Here is an 11,360-nt window from a genome sequence, read left to right on the forward strand (position 1 = left end):
TGAATTTTTAATCTGGATTCTAAAATAATGTGAATAATAATTGTAAAAATTGCACATCATCTGTTGTGAAGCTATATATAGATCTCTTATTTTCCCTATTTTCAATGAAACAAAGTTGCTATATTATATAGGGCTTATAAATGCTTAAGAAAATGTCCTATATACACTCTTTTTCTTTCACAAATCAATCCCTGACATCCTTCACATTTAGTCACAATGAATGTGTGGCCTTATAGGGAATGGCAAGCTCTGGTTTTAAATCAATATTTATTGGGAAAAGGAAAGATGCTGATGTCCTAAAATGGCACAGATTATTTGACCATATACATTCCTCTGTGCTCGATCTGAAAATCATTTATATTTATATATAAAATACCTACCCAGACTGACCCTAAGCCCGGATGACACCTGCACTAAATCAGAGGACTCTGATGACAGCATCGCTGGAAACAGAAGAACACCCACGTCTAAATATAGGCCTATGGCTTAAGACACACTTCTCTGAAAAGCTGCACTCTGCGAAGCCTGCGCTGTGCGAATCAGGAATGTTTGTTGAAATAAATAAACCTCCCCACATTTGAGGAGAGGAACTCACAATCACAAGCATTTCCTGTGTATAGGATTCTTTTGGGGAGAAGTGTAAATAAAACGTCACGACGAAAACCTTTGAGGGGAAAGGAGAGAGGGAGAGAATCAGAGAGAGAGAGAGAGAGAGAGAGAGACGGGGCCCGTGATTATTTAACTTCTATCACGGTTTAACAAAGCGTGCAAAAGTGGTTGCTCAGCACCTCGACTCTTTGGGACTCTGCGCTGGGTCCATTTATTATTAATTAACTCATAGTCTAATCATAATGAATCCATTGGTTTGTGCTGGCCTACATCCAGAGGGCTCCTCAAAGCACTGTAAATTAATTAATGTTGACATAGCAGCAGATACAGTACTGTGTTAACTGTTTTAACAGTAAAAAGATCCTCAAGAAGCTCCAGGAGAGGGGAAATCATTCCTGTCACACATACTGTATGTTATCACAAAACTGATAAAAGACAAACATTTGTGGTGGACTATATGGTTACAGTAGAGATCCTTATAATTTAATGATAAGGATCGTGCAAATCCATATTAAGAGTTGTTTGAATATAGGCCTAAATCTGACCATTTTCACACTTAAATCTTTGAAATAATAAAGTGCGCTAGCATGCAACCTTTATTTATTTATTTGCCAAAAGGCAAAATAAACATACATGCGTTAGCAGCTGTATTATTGTCTTATAACTTAAAACAGTTAACATAACAGTGTGTAATTGGGAAGCAGACAGCAACATCCTCTGTTAATTTCTCTCCGAGTGTAAAAAATGGACCCTTGAACACCCTTGGGTCCATTCCGAATGAATCACAGTGAAGATTGTATAGTCCGTATGAAAAGGAGTAAGATAGAAAGACAGAGGACAAATTAGGGATTATATATGACAGATGCTTCTGAAATATGAATTCTGAATTAATGTTTCAAATTATGTTTAAATGTATTTAATTATTATTATTATTATTTTATTATTAACAATCATCATCAACCTTAACTGATTCCTTATTTTCCATCCCCATTGATTTGATTAATCATACTCTTTTCTTTCTTACATTTTTATCCCATGATTTTGTAACCCATTTTCTTCCACCCAGTGTCAATTATCTAATGTAATCCTGGGCTCTACACTCCCTCTGCCAACCCGGGGAGAGCAACAGACTGCTGCTTCTTTTCACCTGGCCAGGGGGAGGCAGTTTAGAGACCAGGATTACTGCATGCTTTTTGTGAGGGTACTACCTGTCCTATACTCTATAGGAGACACAGGGAGAACATGCAAACTCCACACAGAAAGGCCCTTTCACCAACCCCACCTCGGGTATGGGCACTGATGACGCGGAGGAGAGAACACGCCCACAGCGTCTCCAGCGGAAATCGAACCACGGACCTTAGCTGTTTCTTATGTGTGCTAGTAATTCTGGAATGGGTAATGTTAGGGTCACTGTTGTGTTAGTATAAGGTTCAAATGTTTAATACAAAATGTGAGCTAAAACCTGTCTGGTAAATGAAAAATGAAAGACACTGCAGGTCATTCTCAATCCAGTAAACTAACTTTGACATGCGGCCACCTGCAGCCGAATGATGTCAATCATCAACAACATTAGGCCTATGGAAGAGAGACAGGAGACCGAGGACAGAATGAGTGGGAAGGACAGGTCACTATAGTCTCCATCAGTGATGCGATAGTGATTGACACATCATGGACACCATAGTAAACAATGGGGTCCCGGGTCTGGTGTGAATGCAAAAACCTGGGTATTAATACCTTTGGTCAATCAAAACCTTTGGTATACATCAAACCAATATCCCATGTTGTCAATCCCGTGTTTTCTGTGCAAAAGGTGGATGTTCCTCCACTTGGGTGCCTGGACTGACGGTAACATGTCATCGTTAGTCCGACCCATTACTAACACTATCCCAAACCCTAAATGTAGGGATACATCACTGAGGATACGTCCCAGCTATACTCCTGGTGAGAGCAGGAGTGGACCTGGTGAGACGTAGGAGGGGCGCGGACAGGAGGCAACCCACAGAGCCTAGTCTCTCCACATGGCATAGTAGTTCCGGAGTGGTTCCAACGGATTGTGTGGCCCTGGTCTTTCCCTAGTGGGTCTGATCGAGGGTAGCTACTGGGACGTCAGGACTTGATCACCCCGGCTGGGTCACCCGAGTGAGGGGTATGATGTTCGCGAGACCCGAAACCCCGATGACCTTGGGATACATCACTGAGGATACGTCCCAGTTGCATCAGACTGGGACTAACATGACTACTAACCAAAACAAAGAAAAGAGAACACACCATGCAGTCTTGCACACCCTCCACTGGCTCCCGGTCTCCCAGAGAATAGATTTCAAAACACTACTCATAGTCTACAAAGCACTAAATAACCAAGGCCCCGCATACATAACAGACTTTCTATAACCATACACTCCATCCAGAACACTAAGATCCTCCACAGCAGGTTTACTTGACACAAAAAGGAAAAATAAACCACATTCGGGAATTGTATTCCATGCACCAAAACTATGCATGGAATACAATTCCTCAGGAAATAAGAGAGGCCAACTCCATCAACATCTTTAAACAAAAATTAAAAACACACCTCTTTAGATTGGCCTTCTCAATCCTCCCATAGCACTTATATAGAAGGTTCCCGGTACCGTGCTTATTCTCTCAAATGCCTTAGACTTAAATGAATAAATGTTATTTTCATGATCTTATACAGTATGTATGTCTTTTTTAACTTTATGCCTGACCTTTTATTCCCCTCTTATGTTGATGATTATATGCATACTATGTGATTGTGTCTGATATGTTATGACCTGTGTCTGATATGTTACAGTATGACCTAACTGCATGTATACATGTACCTGATTTCTGTCCTGTCTGTGAAGCACTTCAACTCTGTATGAAAGGTGCTATATAAATAAAGTTTATTATTATTATTATCCATGCGATGTATTTTCGTTCTGAGGTCGGCCTAACTGGATGTTGGACTTATGGGCAGTCCCCGGACTGACATGCACTGTCTATAGGACACTGTTGACACCTTTGTGTGCAATTACACACATACACATCACATCATGCAACGCAACATAATTTGCACCTGCATATGAAATCCACCTGCGGGCTGCGCATTGTCACCTATCCCAGTTTAACTTTTTCTAACGTTTATAATCATAGCTAAAGCTAACTACGTACATGTTCGTAGACAACCGAGATCAGCCGATCTCCTTCTCCTTCTCCGAATCGGAGCGGCAGGGGTGGTATTGCAGTCACTGTACTGCACTGTTGTGACGAAAAGAGAGTTGAGCCAGTAGGCAAAGCTCTCTGTCTACCGAGCAATCTTCGTTCCTACTCTCACCTATGGTCATGAAGTGTGGGTCATGATGACCGAAAGAATAAGGTCGCTAATACAAGGGAGGTCCTCGAGGCACGTCCCACTGGGAGGAGACCCCGGGGCAGACCAAGGCAAAGTTGGAGGAAACACATCGAATCACTGGCCTTGGAACGTCTCGGGATCCCCCCGGAGGAAGTCACTATTACTAATGTTGCTCTGGAGAGGGAAGTCTGGAACACTCTGGTGGAACTGTTGCCCCCGCGACCCGACCACGGATAAGCGATGAAGATGGATGGATATGAAATCCTTTCCTATCCTTTTGATAATTTTACATTGTTTTATTATCAAAAAAGATGTCAATGTCAATGTGTAGCACTACAAAGTGGGGCTTGATTTACACAACTAACATGATTGTTTTTCTAATTTATTTAATGTCAGACTCAAATGAATTGCATTCAGTTCAGGATATGAATTAATTATCAGAATAACAATTTATGTTGACAGGGAGCTGGCACATGAAGGAAACATAGGAAGGCTGCAGGCTCAGAGAGCATACATGAGTGAATTTTCAATCTCTTCGTCACTATTGCTCATTTTTAGACTGGAACAGACAAGCCTCAATAAATCAGTAATAGGGGTCATATGGCGAGCGAGAAAAATAGCAGCAGTTCTGGAAAGTGTCATCACCCTCGTTTCATGTGCAATCAGTTCTCAGTTTAGCACTAAATCACACAGTTTAAAAGTTATGATTTCAAAAGGGGGTTTAATCCAAGTGTTTATTATATTTTTTCACTCTCTATATAAACCGGCTACACTTGTCCAAATACACACTCAGCACATGGGGGAGGGTGGGGCTGTGATGAAGATTGATGGGCTTGGTCCAAGCAACATTAGCTGCTAATCAAGTTAAGTTTCCTGGCACAAAGCTTTATACATCATTATCCGCCTCAAATGTCCACCAGACTAGAAACCTGCGCTGTGCTTGCATGGCTGCCGAGTCTGTTTTTCAGGCCGTCCAGAAACACACATGGTTGCACATGCTTTCACATGACACACATACACACATACCGCCGCCCGGCCTGTAGCCGTGCCTGTGATGTTAATGATATGCTAACAGACGTTCACACAAATGCACACACAGCCCATGTTTGTCATACACAAACACTAACCTACAGCATAAACATACACCGTGACACACAGAAATAAACGCTGATCTGATTAAGAGATGGCACATTGGGTAGGTTTGTTTCCAAAAGCAGCATTCTATCAAAAGAAGAAACCAAATTAAATTGTTAGGCCCAGCAGATGGTGACCAACAGAACCAAGTGGTTTTCAGGAGACCAGACCATGTAAAACTCTGTTCTCACAGAAACTATTCGATATTTTCTACAGCATTAGCTTGACAACCAAGTTTTATGAGGTTTAAAAGTGTGTGTGCGTGTGTGTGACTGCGTACATGCATGCGTGCGTGCATGAACACTCACAGGAAAACTTGCACCCAGCAGCAGACTTATCCGGCCCCAGCCTAGCATGGGACCACCCTGAGTCTAACACTTAATCCAGGAGGAAGTGGAGCTGTATTATAGAGTCTCCCTCTGAGGGGAACAAGAGTGCAGCAACCAACCACAACCACACAACACATTTACACTACAGACATACATTACATACAACGATACGACACAACACAACAGAAGCATACTAGGCCTATATGGACATTTCATGCTATGGACCATCCAGGCAACACACAGAGGCATGCCATGCATGGACACAACACACACACAATACATTTAGGCCACGAACCAGAACAATGCTCCAGCAATGTAGAACGTCGTTTTTGTGTTTACAGGGAAAATTCATGTTGACACCATGGTAAATGAACATGGCCTCACACACACACACACACACACACACACACACACACACACACACACACACACACACACACACACACACACACACACACACACACACACACACACACACACACACACACACACACACACACACACACACACACACACACACACACACACACACACACACACACACACACACACACACACACACACACACACACACACACACACACACACACACACACACACACACACACACACACACACACACGCTTCACTAAAGCTAAACTGTATCATCAAAAAAGCTTTGCACATGCAGCTGGTCTCTGAAATGTTTGCTGGCCGCATGCTATTGTTATCATGATGGTGAATGTATCATACTTTAGTTTGTATACTAAGCCCTACTTATATGTATGTTATATGACCCATGCGATCCCATGCAGGTGTGGATCATGTCGTAGAGAAAGATGCTGACGTGTGGACTGTGTACGAGTGGTTACAATTATTCATGTATCTGTTTTCTTTTGAACGCATTTCATTATTCTCAAGTGATGAGGGAAATCTTGCAAAATGGGGCACGTTGACGGCTAAGATGTGATGGTTATGGTAAAGGAAAGGATGGATAAAAAAAAACACACATGACGGTGGATATAATAAGGGTGCGTGTGGATTTGTGATTTGATTACTTCTTAGTGATCTAACTCAAGACAGTGTTTACCGGTACACATTTTTTCTAAGTTTAATTTAGTTACATTCGTACACTGAAAGTTAACCCATTCTGAACGGGAACCCATGTTGGTGTTAGCATCATGTCATGCTTTAGCTATTGAAAAATAGCAGATCTACAAGCTCATAGCGCGCCACCGAGTGGCGCGCTACGAGCTTGTAGGTCTGCTATTTTTGAAAAATCGAAGAGCGACTGACATTTTTTAGAATCTGATCTCAGGTCAGAATGGGTTAATCTGACCAGTGTCCAGTGGAAACCTCGTATGAATCTGATCTCAGGTCAGAATGGGTTAAATTCACACTGAGAATTTGACTGTGTGGCAGCTGGTCCAGTGGGGTAATGTAACTGAGTACATTTGTTCAGATGTGTAAATTAGATAGCATATTTTGTAGACATAGCATTGTATATACTTGCCTAAATTGTAGTAACATTTAGAGGTAGGCTACTTTTACTTTACTGTAGTATTTCTAATACTTTTACTTCTACTCCACTACATCTCGCCCCCGGATCCAAATATTGTACTTTTACTCCACTACATTTATTTGAAAACTTTACTTAGTAGAACATTAACCACTACATTTTGGTCATTTGAAAATAGCTGATCTACAAGTTCACAATGCGTCACATCACGACACATTGTGAACTTGTAGATCAGGCTATTTTCAAATGCGCTTTTTTTTTAGATCTGCTATTTTCAAAATATTATACATTTAAAAAAATTGAGTACACCTTTTTTTTCCCAGCATTGCAGGAGGTCTGGCATTAATTAGACGGAGCCGGGTCCTCAGTGGTGTGACACCGAGGACTGGGCTTTCACAGCTCATTACAACGCGTCCAATCAGGCTGCAGCCAGCGTGACCGCTGTTTATTTATATGCAGAGCTGGAAATGGTAGACGCTTGGCAGCTCGGATCCGGACCGGGGTCTCAAACACTGGAATACTAGCCCGTCACATTGTGCTACTACTACTACAAGTACTACAAGTACAGAGGACCCCAGTCAACACCCTGCTCACACTGACATACTACTAATACTACTACTACAACAGAGGACCCCAGTCAACACCCTGCTCACACTGACATACTACTAATACTACTACTACTACTACAGAGGACCCCAGTCAACACCCTGCTCACACTGACATACTACTAATACTACTACTACTACTACAGAGGACCCCAGTCAACACCCTGCTCACACTGACACACTACTAATACTACTACTACAACAGAGGACCCCAGTCAACACCCTGCTCACACTGACACAGACATACTACTACTAGTAGTAGTAGTAGTAGTAGTAGTAGTATGTCTGTGTCAGTGTGAGCTGTCAGTGTGAGCTGGGTGTTGACTGGGGTCCTCTGTAGTAGTAGTAGTCTACTACTACAGAGGACCCAAGTCAACACCCAGCTCACACTGACACAGACATATACACTCCTTGAATCAGCACCACATATGTTCAATGCATGCATCAAGTGCATGGCGTGCGCACGCACGCACGCACACGTACATACACAAACACACACTGCACAATCTACAATCATGTGGGCCTAGTCCTGAAAACAAACACTTAAAACTTCGAAAGTATTCACATCAAAAAATAAAATTTATTACAGTATCAGCAACTTGATCCGTCATTATTATCATGACAACACATACATGCACGTCTGACCATTAAATAATTAAACAGTATAAGGACGTAATGAGTAAAGCGATAACTTTTTACTTTTCCGCTGTGTGACATCTTTGTTATATACTCCTCAAAATGTGTGCATTTGCCATGTAGATACCACAGTTGTTACTTTAATGGTGAACACCATTAAGGTGGATGTTTTACTAGCATCTAGTTCTACTAATTATGCTTCACGGGACATTCTCTATAGTCTCTACTGTGATGCTTTTATGACAACATACAGTACATTATCAGTCAGATAGACCATGCATTGGCCATGCAGTACAGTGAGTACACTATGACTATGAGTATGGGTCAAAGCTACATTATCGTAGGATAATGTAAGACAAACCAAGAGTCCAATCTTCTCTTCCAACTTTACGGATCAAGAAAATGTGATATTTCATGGCAAATAATTATTCTATACTCAAATAAAAGCCAGCTATGGTTAAACTCGACTGTCCCGGTGTTGAGCATTGCTAAAAGGCTAAAAATGTCACGCTGTAAAGCCTACAATATAAGTGACTGAGTGAGGTTGTAGATCAGCTATTTTCGGGGTACGACGCCATAGGTAACCAAGCATAACTCAGGCTTAAAAGAACCATTTTTGGGGGATAAACCAATCCAGATGAGTGTCTGGGGACCTTCAAAGTAACCAGAGAAAGGAGGTGTGTACATAGACAAAGTGTTGAATTTGACATGCAAGACACAAAAGGTGAAAGGTCATAACAGCAATACAAACATTGGGAGGGTGATTAGACACAAGTCCACTTCACTTTGTCTTTGTCGTACGACTGGCTGAAACGGCACCATTTGCCATGTTTTCTCACACGGTCGTACCAAATACAAATTAATCAACAGCCTCGACACAAACAGGGCTATCAGACAACTAAAAAAATACAGCTTCCAGCAGAAAGAGACTAGCAACAGGGCAGAATAAAAGAGACACTTTGTGGAAAAAGTCATCAGATTATTGGCCTGATAAACGGAATACAATATAAATAGCAAGAATAAAACAAGATAACGAGAAAGGCAGAAATGTGACTTGACTGGTTTACGTTAACAGGGCAGAGGAGGACTGCATGGCATTGTACGAGGCCTACGTGTAGAAAAGATACGCCACTCAACTCAACTCGACGGAATGATTTAAGTTAATAAAATGTTATTGCACTACTACATGCGACGAGATACAAGAGCGTTGACGGGCCGTTCCACATGGGGAAAGGATACGGGGGCACTTCAGGGTCATAAGGTTAACATATAATTTACACACAATTAACTTACAAGCAGAGAAAGTCTTTAAAGATGTTTAACGATTAGTTAAATATGTATTTACATTAATAGAGCCAACACATAAACAAAATAAGGATTTGATTCAGCACATCATCATGTTCATAAATCATATATTATATTTTAAATAATTCTGTCGCATTTTCTTGAAACACCTGAGGACATTTTTCAAATGTTTTCATGCCCCTGCTTGAGAGGTGCTTTGGAGACACAATGCTACCTCCTAGTGGCATGTTGTAGTAATACAATCAAGAGACCACCTCACAGTTGAAATACTCTGCACACTGTTGTTTACAGTTTACACATGCAAACATCATAGATAATGATGCACAGTACACACACACATTGTAAAACAGTTACGTAGCATATGGTGTTATTTATGTACCGTTTCTGAACAAAGCTACTTTCCACAAACATCTACAATACAGTCTAATCCAGTCAGATCTGATACCGTGAAATATCTACTTCAGAATGCCAATAAAACCCACAGACAACAACATGATTCAATTTGCATGCCGAGGAATTTGTTTATCTCTGGGAATGTACATGAGAGAATAGTTCTCTGAGCGTGTTTAGTTAACCACAGAATGTGGAATAATATAGGCTCCTCATTGGTACAGTATGTGCCGGGGTCAGAGACTCAGAAGATACAGACGAGGAGTTTCAGTCAGGACAGTCAGGTACGTACAGGAAGGCACTTTGGATGGATTAGGAGTCTGTGATGTCTATATCATATATGGCACTCTCTGTGGTTTCCAACACAGTGGTTCCCAAACCACAAATGGGTCGGGACCTATTTGTGGGTCCCTTTATGTTTTGTTTGCTACATTTCGTTTTTAATTAAATTATAATAAAAAAAAACATCACCTCATTTTGGCCAATCACAATTTGCGTCCTCACTTTTGTCTTCAATGTTTGTGTTTACACAGACCCTCAAAGCTGGACATAGGAAGGGCTAGCGCCCCTCAAAAAAGGTCTAAAAAAAACCCCTAAAGAAATAAATAATAATCATGTTTTAAAGTAATTTCATGAATAAAAAAATAAAATAAAGAAATTCCATAAATTAGAAAACAAATGTTTTAAGAAGTAGTGAAAATAGCCGATCTACAAGCTACAAGGAAACTGTAGATCTTGCTATTTTCACCAGTATGGGTCCCGGGCAAAATGTCTAATTTCTCCTTTGGGTAACACGCTAAAATGTTTGGGAACCACTACTCACATAGACACGTAATATATAATACTACTGTACTATCATAAATACTACATCACTACATCATAAGTACTACTGTACTGCATCATAAATACTACTGTACTACATCATAAAGTGTTTGTCAGAGGAAGGCTAATAAACAACAGTGATTCCTAAATTTCTAAATAAACAAGGAAGACTCGAGAAGGTATACGGACGGAAGGACACGCCAATTGCTCTCAAACGTATTTTCATTGACGGGCGTTTGTAAATCCGGATTTATATGTCATTGCAGGCTGGTGTCACGCACCAGAAATAGCCAATCTACAGGCTCACAAGATAACACGTTTGCAACACGACAGCGTAAACGTCAAGCACAAGACACACCATTTTGGGTGATTTTAAATAGGCTCAGTCTGTGGATAGCCGCATCTCCCTTTAACCCATTCAGGACGGGAACCCCTTTTGGTGTTTTAAGCATTATGTTGTTATCCTTTAGCTATTGAAAAATAGCAGATCTACAAGCTCATAACTTGTAGATGTGCTATTTTTTTTTAATCCTGAAAATGTGGCACAAATCTTTGAATATATATTCTTTCAGAGCAAACTTTGCTTCTGGGGGCTCAGTAGAACAACATATTTTCAGATGGGGGGGGGGGGGGGGGGGGGGGTCAGCGGCCAATTACATATATTCTTGGGGGTCCTTGAC

Source organism: Protomyctophum bolini (genome assembly GCF_963924005.1).
Source record: "Protomyctophum bolini genome assembly, chromosome: 4".
In the NCBI taxonomy this organism is placed as follows: domain Eukaryota; kingdom Metazoa; phylum Chordata; class Actinopteri; order Myctophiformes; family Myctophidae; genus Protomyctophum; species Protomyctophum bolini.